At 37.5% G+C, this 15,823-nt stretch overlaps 1 long non-coding RNA gene across 1 annotated transcript in view; it reads left to right on the top strand.

Annotated features, from left to right (window-relative positions):
- Positions 1 to 15,823, top strand: part of LOC112436359 (uncharacterized) — a 231,354-nt gene that overhangs the window by 7,943 nt on the left and 207,588 nt on the right. The window lies entirely within an intron of this gene.

Consider the following 15,823-nt stretch of genomic DNA (forward strand, 5'->3'; position numbering starts at 1 on the left):
TTGGATGTATGGTATAGCATGTTTATTCAGGTGCACCTTTGAAGTCTATGAGAATACTTTGCAGCCTGGTCTGAGTGGTCATTTCTGCACAGACACAATGAAGCGTGCACTCAGTTTAGAGGAGGCTGTTGCTGCAGTTTTGCACTCTCCACAAGCAGTGGAGATACTTCTGACAGCGAAGAAGAATTTTTGCCAGGCACCGAGGAGCTTTGCAGCTCATGTGCGGAGGAGGAGAAGGAGAAGAAGGAAGAAGAGCAGGAGGAAGAGACAAGACTGGAGGATGGCCAGTGGAGATCTAAAAATGGAGAAATCATGTGGCAACCCACACACGAAGAGGTCCTGCCATTTTTTCCTCCCCCCATTTTAACCCCAGGACCAACCCATTATGCAATTCGTATAGGATCAGCAGCCCTGTGAGCACTTTCCATCTTTTTTTTGCAGAGGACATTATGCAGCTAATCCTGCATTTCACCAACCTGCAGGGGCAACAGGTCAGTAAAAGACTGGAAGGACATAGATGAGGAGTTGCAGGCTTACATGGGGCTTGTGATGCTGGCTGGCCTGTACAGGTCTCAACATGAAACGACAACAAGCCTGTGAAATGGGGAGACAGGGCTCTTCTGTTTCCTGCTACCAAGTCCAGGACTCTGGGAAGAGAAAGCCCCACATCATCCTGGATTATAACAAATGCAAAGGGGCTGTGGATCATCTGGACCAGGTAAGCACAATTATAAGTCATTTATTTGCCAAATTGTTTACCGTTTTTCATTGTTATAACTGATAAAGTCAGATAATGTGATTATAATAGTTTTGATATGAGATGATAGTTTTAGACTATGATAGTTTTGATAGTTACAGTAAGGAGGGGGGGGGGGGGGGGGGGGGGGGGGGGTTCAGTTTGACGCCCACAGGCAGGAAGAATCTCTTGCTTATGGCTGTATAAATCTGTTCATGTCACCTGATCATTTCTTTTTGTTTTGCAGGTTTGTGGCAACTACTCCTGCCGTAGGAGGACACGTAGGTGGCCCATGTGTCTGTTCTACCGCATGATCGAGGTAAGCTGCTATAATGCTTTCATTCAGACAGCTGTAACTTTTGATAGAAGACTCAGATACACATGTTTATGGCTTTATCTTATAGAACTCAATATCCCCGTGCTGGGCAAACAGGTTTTGCAGCTGTTTGATCTAAGATTTTCAAGTTATTCACATAATGAAAACCTATACTTTGTTTCGTGCGACAACTCCATTCAAATGCATGTAACAGTGAGAAACGCACTGAAAGAAAGCGTTTTTGTACAACTTCATGAAGATAGCTGTAACTTTTGATAGAAGACTCAGATATACATGTTTATGGCTTTATCTTATAGAACTCAATATCCCCGTGCTGGGCAAACAGTTTTAAAGCTGTTTGAGCTAAGATTTTTAAGTTATTCACATAATGAAAACCTATACTTTGTTTCGTGTGAGAACTCCATTCAAATGCATGTAACAGTGAGAAACGCACTGTCTTCGCGAAATAAAGCGTTTTTGTACAACTTCATGAAATTAGCTGTAACTTTTGATAGAAGACTCAGATATACATGTTTATGGCTTTATCTTATAGAACTCAATATACCCGTGCTGGGCAAACAGGTTTTGCAGCTGTTTGAGCTAAGATTTTCAAGTTATTCACATAATGAAAACCTATACTTTGTTTCGTGCGAGAACTGCATTCAAATGCATGTAACAGTGAGAAACGCACTGTCTTGGCGAAAGAAAGCGTTTTTGTACAACTTCATGAAGATAGCTGTAACTTTTGATAGAAGACTCAGATATACGTATTTATGGCTTTATCTTATAGAATTCAATATCCCCGTGCTGGGAAAACAGCTTTTTCAGCTGTTTGAGCTAAGATTTTCAAGTTATTCACTTAATGAAAACCTATACTTTGTTTCGTGCGAGTTCCCCATTCAAATGCATGTAATAGTCAGAAACGCACTGTCTTGGCGAAAGAAAGCGTTTTTGTACAACTTCATATAAATAGCTGTAACTTTTGATAGAAAGTTCAGATATACGTATTCATGGCTTTATCTTATAGAATTCAATATCCGCGTGCTGGGAAAACAGGTTTTGCAGCTGTTTGAGCTAAGATTTCCAAGTTATTCACATAATGAAAACCTATACTTTGTTTCGGTCGAGTTCCCCATTCAAATGCATGTAACAGTGAGAAACGCACTGTCTTGGCGAAAGAAAGCGTTTTTGTACAACTTCATATAAATCGCTGTAACTTTTGATAGAAGACTCGGATACACATGTTTATGGCTTTATCTTATAGAACTCAAGGTCCCCATGCTGGGAAAACAGGTTTCACAGTTGTTTGAGCTAAGATTTAAAAATTATTCACATAATGAAAACCTATACTTTGTTTCGGTCGAGTTCCCCATTCAAATGCATGTAACAGTGAGAAACGCACTGTCTTAGCGAAAGAAAGTGTTTTTGTACAACTTCATATAAATAGCTGTAACTTTTGATAGAAGACTCGGATACACATGTTTATGGCTTTATCTTATAGAACTCAAGGTCCCCATGCTGGGAAAACAGGTTTCGCAGTTGTTTGAGCTAAGATTTTAAAATTATTCACATAATGAAAACCTATACTTTGTTTCGGTCGAGTTCCCCATTCAAATGCATGTAACAGTGAGAAACGCACTGTCTTGGCGAAAGAAAGCGTTTTTGTACAACTTCATATAAATAGCTGTAACTGTTGATAGAAGACTCAGACAAACATGTTTATGGCTGTATCTTATAGAACTCAAGGTCCTCGTGCTGGGAAAACAGGTTTTGCAGCTGTTTGAGCTAAGATTTCCAAGTTATTCACATAATGAAAACCTATACTTAGTTTCGGTCAACTTCGCCATTCAAAATGTATGTAATACTGATAAACGCACTGTCTTGGCGAGAGAAAGCGTTTTTGTACAACTTCATATAAATAGCTGTAACTTTTGATAGAAGACTCGGATACACATGTTTATGGCTTTATCTTATAGAACTCAAGGTCCCCATGCTGGGAAAACAGGTTTCGCAGTTGTTTGAGCTAAGATTTTAAAATTATTCACATAATGAAAACCTATACTTTGTTTCGGTCGAGTTCCCCATTCAAATGCATGTAACAGTGAGAAACGCACTGTCTTGGCGAAAGAAAGCGTTTTTGTACAACTTCATATAAATAGCTGTAACTGTTGATAGAAGACTCGGACAAACATGTTTATGGCTGTATCTTATAGAACTCAAGGTCCTCGTGCTGGGCAAACAGGTTTCACAGTTGTTTGAGCTAAGATTTAAAAATTATTCACATAATGAAAACCTATACTTTGTTTCGGTCGAGTTCCCCATTCAAATGCATGTAACAGTGAGAAACGCACTGTCTTGGCGAAAGAAAGCGTTTTTGTACAACTTCATATAAATAGCTGTAACTTTTGATAGAAGACTCGGATACACATGTTTATGGCTTTATCTTATAGAACTCAAGGTCCCCATGCTGGGAAAACAGGTTTCGCAGTTGTTTGAGCTAAGATTTTAAAATTATTCACATAATGAAAACCTATACTTTGTTTCGGTCGAGTTCCCCATTCAAATGCATGTAACAGTGAGAAACGCACTGTCTTGGCGAAAGAAAGCGTTTTTGTACAACTTCATATAAATAGCTGTAACTTTTGATAGAAGACTCAGATACACATGTTTATGGCTGTATCTTATAGAACTCAAGGTCCTCGTGCTGGGAAAACAGGTTTTGCAGCTGTTTGAGCTAAGATTTCCAAGTTATTCACATAATGAAAACCTATACTTAGTTTCGGTCAACTTCGCCATTCAAAATGTATGTAATACTGATAAACGCACTGTCTTGGCGAGAGAAAGCGTTTTTGTACAACTTCATATAAATAGCTGTAACTTTTGATAGAAGACTCGGATACACATGTTTATGGCTTTATCTTATAGAACTCAAGGTCCCCATGCTGGGAAAACAGGTTTCGCAGTTGTTTGAGCTAAGATTTTAAAATTATTCACATAATGAAAACCTATACTTTGTTTCGGTCGAGTTCCCCATTCAAATGCATGTAACAGTGAGAAACGCACTTTCTTGGCGAAAGAAAGCGTTTTTGTACAACTTCATATAAATAGCTGTAACTGTTGATAGAAGACTCGGACAAACATGTTTATGGCTGTATCTTATAGAACTCAAGGTCCTCGTGCTGGGAAAACAGGTTTCGCAGTTGTTTGAGCTAAGATTTTAAAATTATTCACATAATGAAAACCTATACTTTGTTTCGGTCGAGTTCCCCATTCAAATGCATGTAACAGTGAGAAACGCACTGTCTTGGCGAAAGAAAGCGTTTTTGTACAACTTCATATAAATAGCTGTAACTTTTGATAGAAGACTCAGATACACATGTTTATGGCTGTATCTTATAGAACTCAAGGTCCTCGTGCTGGGAAAACAGGTTTTGCAGCTGTTTGAGCTAAGATTTCCAAGTTATTCACATAATGAAAACCTATACTTAGTTTCGGTCAACTTCGCCATTCAAAATGTATGTAATACTGATAAACGCACTGTCTTGGCGAGAGAAAGTGTTTTTGTACAACTTCATATAAATAGCTGTAACTTTTGATAGAAGACTCGGACAAACATGTTTATGGCTGTATCTTATAGAACTCAAGGTCCTCGTGCTGGGCAAACAGGTTTCACAGTTGTTTGAGCTAAGATTTAAAAATTATTCACATAATGAAAACCTATACTTTGTTTCGGTCGAGTTCCCCATTCAAATGCATGTAACAGTGAGAAACGCACTGTCTTAGCGAAAGAAAGCGTTTTTGTACAACTTCATATAAATAGCTGTAACTTTTGATAGAAGACTCGGATACACATGTTTATGGCTTTATCTTATAGAACTCAAGGTCCTCGTGCTGGGAAAACAGGTTTTGCAGCTGTTTGAGCTAAGATTTCCAAGTTATTCACATAATGAAAACCTATACTTAGTTTCGGTCAATTTCGCCATTCAAAATGTATGTAATACTGATAAACGCACTGTCTTGGCGAGAGAAAGCGTTTTTGTACAACTTCATATAAATAGCTGTAACTTTTGATAGAAGACTCGGATACACATGTTTATGGCTTTATCTTATAGAACTCAAGGTCCCCATGCTGGGAAAACAGGTTTCGCAGTTGTTTGAGCTAAGATTTTAAAATTATTCACATAATGAAAACCTATACTTTGTTTCGGTCGAGTTCCCCATTCAAATGCATGTAACAGTGAGAAATGCACTGTCTTGGCGAAAGAAAGCGTTTTTGTACAACTTCATATAAATAGCTGTAACTGTTGATAGAAGACTCGGACAAACATGTTTATGGCTGTATCTTATAGAACTCAAGGTCCTCGTGCTGGGCAAACAGGTTTCACAGTTGTTTGAGCTAAGATTTAAAAATTATTCACATAATGAAAACCTATACTTTGTTTCGGTCGAGTTCCCCATTCAAATGCATGTAACAGTAAGAAACGCACTGTCTTAGCGAAAGAAAGCGTTTTTGTACAACTTCATATAAATAGCTGTAACTGTTGATAGAAGACTCGGATACACATGTTTATGGCTTTATCTTATAGAACTCAAGGTCCCCGTGCTGGGAAAACAGGTTTCGCAGTTGTTTGAGCTAAGATTTCCAAGTTATTCACATAATGAAAACCTATACTTTGTTTCGGTCAAGTTCCCCATTCAAATGCATGTAACAGTGAGAAACGCACTTTCTTGGCGAAAGAAAGCGTTTTTGTACAACTTCATATAAATAGCTGTAACTTTTGATAGAAGACGCAGATACACATGTTTATGGCTGTATCTTATAGAACTCAAGGTCCTCGTGCTGGGAAAACAGGTTTCACAGTTGTTTGAGCTAAGATTTCCAAGTTATTCACATAATGAAAACCTATACTTTGTTTCGGTCGAGTTCCCCATTCAAATGCATGTAACAGTGAGAAACGCACTGTCTTAGCGAAAGAAAGCGTTTTTGTACAACTTCATATAAATAGCTGTAACTTTTGATAGAAGACTCGGATACACATGTTTATGGCTTTATCTTATAGAACTCAATATCCCCATGCTGGGCAAACAGGTTTCGCAGTTGTTTGAGCTAAGATTTTAAAATTATTCACATAATGAAAACCTATACTTTGTTTCGGTCGAGTTCCCCATTCAAATGCATGTAACAGTGAGAAACGCACTTTCTTGGCGAAAGAAAGCGTTTTTGTACAACTTCATATAAATAGCTGTAACTTTTGATAGAAGACTCAGATACACATGTTTATGGCTGTATCTTATAGAACTCAAGGTCCTCGTGCTGGCAAAACAGGTTTTGCAGCTGTTTGAGCTAAGATTTCCAAGTTATTCACATAATGAAAACCTATACTTAGTTTCGGTCAACTTCGCCATTCAAAATGTATGTAATACTGATAAACGCACTGTCTTGGCGAGAGAAAGCGTTTTTGTACAACTTCATATAAATAGCTGTAACTTTTGATAGAAGACTCGGATACACATGTTTATGGCTGTATCTTATAGAACTCAAGGTCCTCGTGCTGGGAAAACAGGTTTTAAAGCTGTTTGAGCTAAGATTTCCAAGTTATTCACATAATGAAAACCTATACTTTGTTTTGGTCGAGTTCCCCATTCAAATGCATGTAACAGTGAGAAACGCACTGTCTTGGCGAAAGAAAGCGTTTTTGTACAACTTCATATAAATAGCTGTAACTGTTGATAGAAGACTCGGAAAAACATGTTTATGGCTGTATCTTATAGAACTCAAGGTCCTCGTGCTGGGAAAACAGGTTTCACAGTTGTTTGAGCTAAGATTTTAAAATTATTCACATAATGAAAACCTATACTTTGTTTCGGTCGAGTTCCCCATTCAAATGCATGTAACAGTAAGAAACGCACTGTCTTGGCGAAAGAAAGCGTTTTTGTACAACTTCATATAAATAGCTGTAACTGTTGATAGAAGACTCGGATACACATGTTTATGGCTTTATCTTATAGAACTCAAGGTCCCCATGCTGGGAAAACAGGTTTCGCAGTTGTTTGAGCTAAGATTTTAAAATTATTCACATAATGAAAACCTATACTTTGTTTCGGTCGAGTTCCCCATTCAAATGCATGTAACAGTGAGAAACGCACTGTCTTGGCGAAAGAAAGCGTTTTTGTACAACTTCATATAAATAGCTGTAACTTTTGATAGAAGACTCAGATACACATGTTTATGGCTGTATCTTATAGAACTCAAGGTCCTCGTGCTGGGAAAACAGGTTTTGCAGCTGTTTGAGCTAAGATTTCCAAGTTATTCACATAATGAAAACCTATACTTAGTTTCGGTCAACTTCGCCATTCAAAATGTATGTAATACTGATAAACGCACTGTCTTGGCGAGAGAAAGCGTTTTTGTACAACTTCATATAAATAGCTGTAACTTTTGATAGAAGACTCGGATACACATGTTTATGGCTTTATCTTATAGAACTCAAGGTCCCCATGCTGGGAAAACAGGTTTCGCAGTTGTTTGAGCTAAGATTTTAAAATTATTCACATAATGAAAACCTATACTTTGTTTCGGTCGAGTTCCCCATTCAAATGCATGTAACAGTGAGAAACGCACTTTCTTGGCGAAAGAAAGCGTTTTTGTACAACTTCATATAAATAGCTGTAACTTTTGATAGAAGACTCAGATACACATGTTTATGGCTGTATCTTATAGAACTCAAGGTCCTCGTGCTGGGAAAACAGGTTTTGCAGCTGTTTGAGCTAAGATTTCCAAGTTATTCACATAATGAAAACCTATACTTTGTTTTGGTCGAGTTCCCCATTCAAATGCATGTAACAGTGAGAAACGCACTGTCTTGGCGAAAGAAAGCGTTTTTGTACAACTTCATATAAATAGCTGTAACTGTTGATAGAAGACTCAGATACACATGTTTATGGCTGTATCTTATAGAACTCAAGGTCCTCGTGCTGGGAAAACAGGTTTTGCAGCTGTTTGAGCTAAGATTTCCAAGTTATTCACATAATGAAAACCTATACTTTGTTTTGGTCGAGTTCCCCATTCAAATGCATGTAACAGTGAGAAACGCACTGTCTTGGCGAAAGAAAGCGTTTTTGTACAACTTCATATAAATAGCTGTAACTGTTGATAGAAGACTCGGATACACATGTTTATGGCTTTATCTTATAGAACTCAAGGTCCCCATGCTGGGAAAACAGGTTTCGCAGTTGTTTGAGCTAAGATTTTAAAATTATTCACATAATGAAAACCTATACTTTGTTTCGGTCGAGTTCCCCATTCAAATGCATGTAACAGTGAGAAACGCACTGTCTTGGCGAAAGAAAGCGTTTTTGTACAACTTCATATAAATAGCTGTAACTTTTGATAGAAGACTCGGACAAACATGTTTATGGCTTGATCTTTTAGAACTCAAGGTCCCCGTGCTGGGAAAACAGGTTTCACAGTTGTTTGAGCTAAGATTTCCAAGTTATTCACATAATGAAAACCTATACTTTGTTTCGGTCGAGTTCCCCATTCAAATGCATCTAACAGTGAGAAACGCACTGTCTTAGCGAAAGAAAGCGTTTTTGTACAACTTCATATAAATCGCTGTAACTTTTGATAGAAGACTCGGATACACATGTTTATGGCTTTATCTTATAGAACTCAATATCCCCATGCTGGGCAAACAGGTTTCGCAGTTGTTTGAGCTAAGATTTTAAAATTATTCACATAATGAAAACCTATACTTTGTTTCGGTCGAGTTCCCCATTCAAATGCATGTAACAGTGAGAAACGCACTGTCTTAGCGAAAGAAAGCGTTTTTGTACAACTTCATATAAATAGCTGTAACTTTTGATAGAAGACTCGGATACACATGTTTATGGCTTTATCTTATAGAACTCAAGGTCCCCATGCTGGGAAAACAGGTTTCGCAGTTGTTTGAGCTAAGATTTTAAAATTATTCACATAATGAAAACCTATACTTTGTTTCGGTCGAGTTCCCCATTCAAATGCATGTAACAGTGAGAAACGCACTGTCTTAGCGAAAGAAAGCGTTTTTGTACAACTTCATATAAATAGCTGTAACTTTTGATAGAAGACTCGGATACACATGTTTATGGCTTTATCTTATAGAACTCAAGGTCCCCATGCTGGGAAAACAGGTTTCGCAGTTGTTTGAGCTAAGATTTTAAAATTATTCACATAATGAAAACCTATACTTTGTTTCGGTCGAGTTCCCCATTCAAATGCATGTAACAGTGAGAAACGCACTGTCTTGGCGAAAGAAAGCGTTTTTGTACAACTTCATATAAATAGCTGTAGCTTTTCATAGAAGACTCAGATACACATGTTTATGGCTGTATCTTATAGAACTCAAGGTCCTCGTGCTGGGAAAACAGGTTTTGCAGCTGTTTGAGCTAAGATTTCCAAGTTATTCACATAATGAAAACCTATACTTAGTTTCGGTCAACTTCGCCATTCAAAATGTATGTAATACTGATAAACGCACTGTCTTGGCGAGAGAAAGCGTTTTTGTACAACTTCATATAAATAGCTGTAACTGTTGATAGAAGACTCGGATACACATGTTTATGGCTGTATCTTATAGAACTCAAGGTCCTCGTGCTGGGCAAACAGGTTTCACAGTTGTTTGAGCTAAGATTTAAAAATTATTCACATAATGAAAACCTATACTTTGTTTCGGTCGAGTTCCCCATTCAAATGCATGTAACAGTGAGAAACGCACTGTCTTAGCGAAAGAAAGCGTTTTTGTACAACTTCATATAAATAGCTGTAACTGTTGATAGAAGACTCGGATACACATGTTTATGGCTTTATCTTATAGAACTCAAGGTCCCCGTGCTGGGAAAACAGGTTTTGTAGCTGTTTGAGCTAAGATTTTCAAGTTATTCACATAATGAAAACCTATACTTTGTTTCGGTGAGTTCCCCATTCAAATGCATGTAACAGTGAGAAACGCATTGTCTTGGCAAAATAAAGCGTTTTTGTACAACTTCATATAAATAGCTGTAACTTTTGATAGAAGACTCAGACAAACATGTTTATGGCTTTATCTTATAGAACTCAAGGTCCCCGTGCTGGGAAAACAGGATTTGCAGCTGTTTGAGCTAAGATTTCCAAGTTATACATATAATGAAAACCTATACTTTGTTTCGGTGAGTTCCCCATTCAAATGCATGTAACAGTGAGAAACCCACTGTCTTGGCAAAAGAAAGCGTTTTTGTACAACTTCATATAAATAGCTGTAACTTTTGATAGAAGACTCAGACAAACATGTTTATGGCTTTATCTTGTAGAACTCAAGGTTCCCGTGTTGGGAAAAAAGGATTTGCAGCTGTTTGAGCTAAGATTTCCAAGTTATTCACATAATGAAAACCTATACTTTGTTTCGGTCGAGTTCCCCATTCAAATGCATGTAACAGTGAGAAACGCACTGTCTTGGCGAAATAAAGCGTTTTTGTACAACTTCATATAAATAGCTGTAACTTTTGATAGAAGACTCGGATACACATGTTTATGGCTTTATCTTATAGAACTCAAGGTCCCAGTGCTGGGAAAACAGGATTTGCAGCTGTTTGAGCTAAGATTTCCAAGTTATACACATAATGAAAACCTATACTTTGTTTCGGTCGAGTTCCCCATTCAAATGCATGTAACAGTGAGAAACGCATTGTCTTGGCGAAAGAAAGCGTTTTTGTACAACTTCATATAAATAGCTGTAACTTTTGATAGAAGACTCAGACAAACATGTTTATGGCTTTATCTTATAGAACTCAAGGTCCCCGTGCTGGGAAAACAGGTTTTGTAGCTGTTTGAGCTAAGATTTTCAAGTTATTCACATAATGAAAACCTATACTTTGTTTCGGTGAGTTCCCCATTCAAATGCATGTAACAGTGAGAAACGCATTGTCTTGGCAAAATAAAGCGTTTTTGTACAACTTCATATAAATCGCTGTAACTTTTGATAGAAGACTCAGACAAACATGTTTATGGCTTTATCTTATAGAACTCAAGGTCCCCGTGCTGGGAAAACAGGATTTGCAGCTGTTTGAGCTAAGATTTCCAAGTTATTCACATAATGAAAACCTATACTTTGTTTCGGTCGAGTTCCCCATTCAAATGCATGTAACAGTGAGAAACGCACTGTCTTGGCGAAAGAAAGCGTTTTTGTACAACTTCATATAAATAGCTGTAACTTTTGATAGAAGACTCAGACAAACATGTTTATGGCTTTATCTTATAGAACTCAAGGTCCCCGTGCTGGGAAAACAGGATTTGCAGCTGTTTGAGCTAAGATTTCCAAGTTATTCACATAATGAAAACCTATACTTTGTTTCGGTCGAGTTCCCCATTCAAATGCATGTAACAGTGAGAAACGCACTGTCTTGGCGAAAGAAAGCGTTTTTGTACAACTTCATATAAATAGCTGTAACTTTTGATAGAAGACTCAGACAAACATGTTTATGGCTTTATCTTATAGAACTCAAGGTCCCCGTGCTGGGAAAACAGGATTTGCAGCTGTTTGAGCTAAGATTTCCAAGTTATTCACATAATGAAAACCTATACTTTGTTTCGGTGAGTTCCCCATTCAAATGCATGTAACAGTGAGAAACGCATTGTCTTGGCAAAATAAAGCGTTTTTGTACAACTTCATATAAATAGCTGTAACTTTTGATAGAAGACTCAGACAAACATGTTTATGGCTTTATCTTATAGAACTCAAGGTCCCCGTGCTGGGAAAACAGGATTTGCAGCTGTTTGAGCTAAGATTTCCAAGTTATTCACATAATGAAAACCTATACTTTGTTTCGGTCGAGTTCCCCATTCAAATGCATGTAACAGTGAGAAACGCACTGTCTTGGCGAAATAAAGCGTTTTTGTACAACTTCATATAAATAGCTGTAACTTTTGATAGAAGACTCAGATACACATGTTTATGGCTTTATCTTATAGAACTCAAGGTCCCCGTGCTGGGAAAACAGGATTTGCAGCTGTTTGAGCTAAGATTTTCAAGTTATACACATAATGAAAACCTATACTTTGTTTCGGTCGAGTTCCCCATTCAAATGCATGTAACAGTGAGAAACGCATTGTCTTGGCGAAAGAAAGCGTTTTTGTACAACTTCATATAAATAGCTGTAACTTTTGATAGAAGACTCAGACAAACATGTTTATGGCTTTATCTTATAGAACTCAAGGTCCCCGTGCTGGGAAAACAGGTTTTGTAGCTGTTTGAGCTAAGATTTTCAAGTTATTCACATAATGAAAACCTATAGTTTGTTTCGGTCGAGTTCCCCATTCAAATGCATGTAACAGTGAGAAACGCATTGTCTTGGCAAAATAAAGCGTTTTTGTACAACTTCATATAAATAGCTGTAACTTTTGATAGAAGACTCAGACAAACATGTTTATGGCTTTATCTTATAGAACTCAAGGTCCCCGTGCTGGGAAAACAGGATTTGCAGCTGTTTGAGCTAAGATTTCCAAGTTATTCACATAATGAAAACCTATACTTTGTTTCGGTCGAGTTCCCCATTCAAATGCATGTAACAGTGAGAAACGCACTGTCTTGGCGAAAGAAAGCGTTTTTGTACAACTTCATATAAATAGCTGTAACTTTTGATAGAAGACTCAGACAAACATGTTTATGGCTTTATCTTATAGAACTCAAGGTCCCCGTGCTGGGAAAACAGGATTTGCAGCTGTTTGAGCTAAGATTTCCAAGTTATTCACATAATGAAAACCTATACTTTGTTTCGGTCGAGTTCCCCATTCAAATGCATGTAACAGTGAGAAACGCACTGTCTTGGCGAAAGAAAGCGTTTTTGTACAACTTCATATAAATAGCTGTAACTTTTGATAGAAGACTCAGACAAACATGTTTATGGCTTTATCTTATAGAACTCAAGGTCCCCGTGCTGGGAAAACAGGATTTGCAGCTGTTTGAGCTAAGATTTCCAAGTTATTCACATAATGAAAACCTATACTTTGTTTCGGTGAGTTCCCCATTCAAATGCATGTAACAGTGAGAAACGCATTGTCTTGGCAAAATAAAGCGTTTTTGTACAACTTCATATAAATAGCTGTAACTTTTGATAGAAGACTCAGACAAACATGTTTATGGCTTTATCTTATAGAACTCAAGGTCCCCGTGCTGGGAAAACAGGATTTGCAGCTGTTTGAGCTAAGATTTCCAAGTTATTCACATAATGAAAACCTATACTTTGTTTCGGTCGAGTTCCCCATTCAAATGCATGTAACAGTGAGAAACGCACTGTCTTGGCGAAATAAAGCGTTTTTGTACAACTTCATATAAATAGCTGTAACTTTTGATAGAAGACTCAGATACACATGTTTATGGCTTTATCTTATAGAACTCAAGGTCCCCGTGCTGGGAAAACAGGATTTGCAGCTGTTTGAGCTAAGATTTTCAAGTTATACACATAATGAAAACCTATACTTTGTTTCGGTCGAGTTCCCCATTCAAATGCATGTAACAGTGAGAAACGCATTGTCTTGGCGAAAGAAAGCGTTTTTGTACAACTTCATATAAATAGCTGTAACTTTTGATAGAAGACTCAGACAAACATGTTTATGGCTTTATCTTATAGAACTCAAGGTCCCCGTGCTGGGAAAACAGGTTTTGTAGCTGTTTGAGCTAAGATTTTCAAGTTATTCACATAATGAAAACCTATAGTTTGTTTCGGTCGAGTTCCCCATTCAAATGCATGTAACAGTGAGAAACGCATTGTCTTGGCAAAATAAAGCGTTTTTGTACAACTTCATATAAATAGCTGTAACTTTTGATAGAAGACTCAGACAAACATGTTTATGGCTTTATCTTATAGAACTCAAGGTCCCCGTGCTGGGAAAACAGGTTTTGCAGCTGTTTGAGCTAAGATTTCCAAGTTATTCACATAATGAAAACCTATACTTTGTTTCGGTCGAGTTCCCCATTCAAATGCATGTAACAGTGAGAAACGCACTGTCTTGGCGAAAGAAAGCGTTTTTGTACAACTTCATATAAATAGCTGTAACTTTTGATAGAAGACTCGGATACACATGTTTATGGCTTTATCTTATAGAACTCAAGGTTCCCGTGCTGGGAAAACAGGTTTTGCAGCTGTTTGAGCTAAGATTTCCAAGTTATTCACATAATGAAAACCTATACTTTGTTTCGGTGAGTTCCCCATTCAAATGCATGTAACAGTGAGAAACGCATTGTCTTGGCAAAATAAAGCGTTTTTGTACAACTTCATATAAATAGCTGTAACTTTTGATAGAAGACTCAGACAAACATGTTTATGGCTTTATCTTATAGAACTCAAGGTCCCCGTGCTGGGAAAAAAGGTTTTGCAGCTGTTTGAGCTAAGATTTCCAAGTTATTCACATAATGAAAACCTATACTTTGTTTCGGTCGAGTTCCCCATTCAAATGCATGTAACAGTGAGAAACGCACTGTCTTGGCGAAAGAAAGCGTTTTTGTACAACTTCATATAAATAGCTGTAACTTTTGATAGAAGACTCAGACACACATGTTTATGGCTTTATCTTATAGAACTCAAGGTCCCCGTGGTGGGAAAACAGGTTTTGCAGCTGTTTGTGCTAAGATTTCCAAGTTATACACATAATGAAAACCTATACTTTGTTTCGGTGAGTTCCCCATTCAAATGCATGTAACAGTGAGAAACGCATTGTCTTGGCGAAAGAAAGCGTTTTTGTACAACTTCATATAAATAGCTGTAACTTTTGATAGAAGACTCGGATACACATGTTTATGGCTTTATCTTATAGAACTCAAGGTTCCCGTGCTGGGAAAACAGGATTTGCAGCTGTTTGAGCTAAGATTTCCAAGTTATTCACATAATGAAAACCTATACTTTGTTTCGGTGAGTTCCCCATTCAAATGCATGTAACAGTGAGAAACGCATTGTCTTGGCAAAATAAAGCGTTTTTGTACAACTTCATATAAATAGCTGTAACTTTTGATAGAAGACTCAGACAAACATGTTTATGGCTTTATCTTATAGAACTCAAGGTCCCCGTGCTGGGAAAAAAGGATTTGCAGCTGTTTGAGCTAAGGTTTCCAAGTTATTCACATAATGAAAACATATACTTTGTTTCGGTGAGTTCCCCATTCAAATGCATGTAACAGTGAGAAACGCATTGTCTTGGCAAAATAAAGCGTTTTTGTACAACTTCATATAAATAGCTGTAACTTTTGATAGAAGACTCGGATACACATGTTTATGGCTTTATCTTATAGAACTCAAGGTTCCCGTGCTGGGAAAACAGGATTTGCAGCTGTTTGAGCTAAGATTTCCAAGTTATACACATAATGAAAACCTATACTTTGTTTCGGTCGAGTTCCCCATTCAAATGCATGTAACAGTGAGAAACGCACTGTCTTGGCGAAAGAAAGCGTTTTTGTACAACTTCATATAAATAGCTGTAACTTTTGATAGAAGACTCAGACAAACATGTTTATGGCTTTATCTTATAGAACTCAAGGTCCCCGTGCTGGGAAAACAGGATTTGCAGCTGTTTGAGCTAAGATTTCCAAGTTATTCACATAATGAAAACCTATACTTTGTTTCGGTCGAGTTCCCCATTCAAATGCATGTAACAGTGAGAAACGCACTGTCTTGGCGAAAGAAAGCGTTTTTGTACAACTTCATATAAATAGCTGTAACTTTTGATAGAAGACTCAGACAAACATGTTTATGGCTTTATCTTATAG

The sequence above is a fragment of the Maylandia zebra genome, linkage group LG19, assembly GCF_041146795.1.
Source record: "Maylandia zebra isolate NMK-2024a linkage group LG19, Mzebra_GT3a, whole genome shotgun sequence".
NCBI lineage: Eukaryota > Metazoa > Chordata > Actinopteri > Cichliformes > Cichlidae > Maylandia > Maylandia zebra.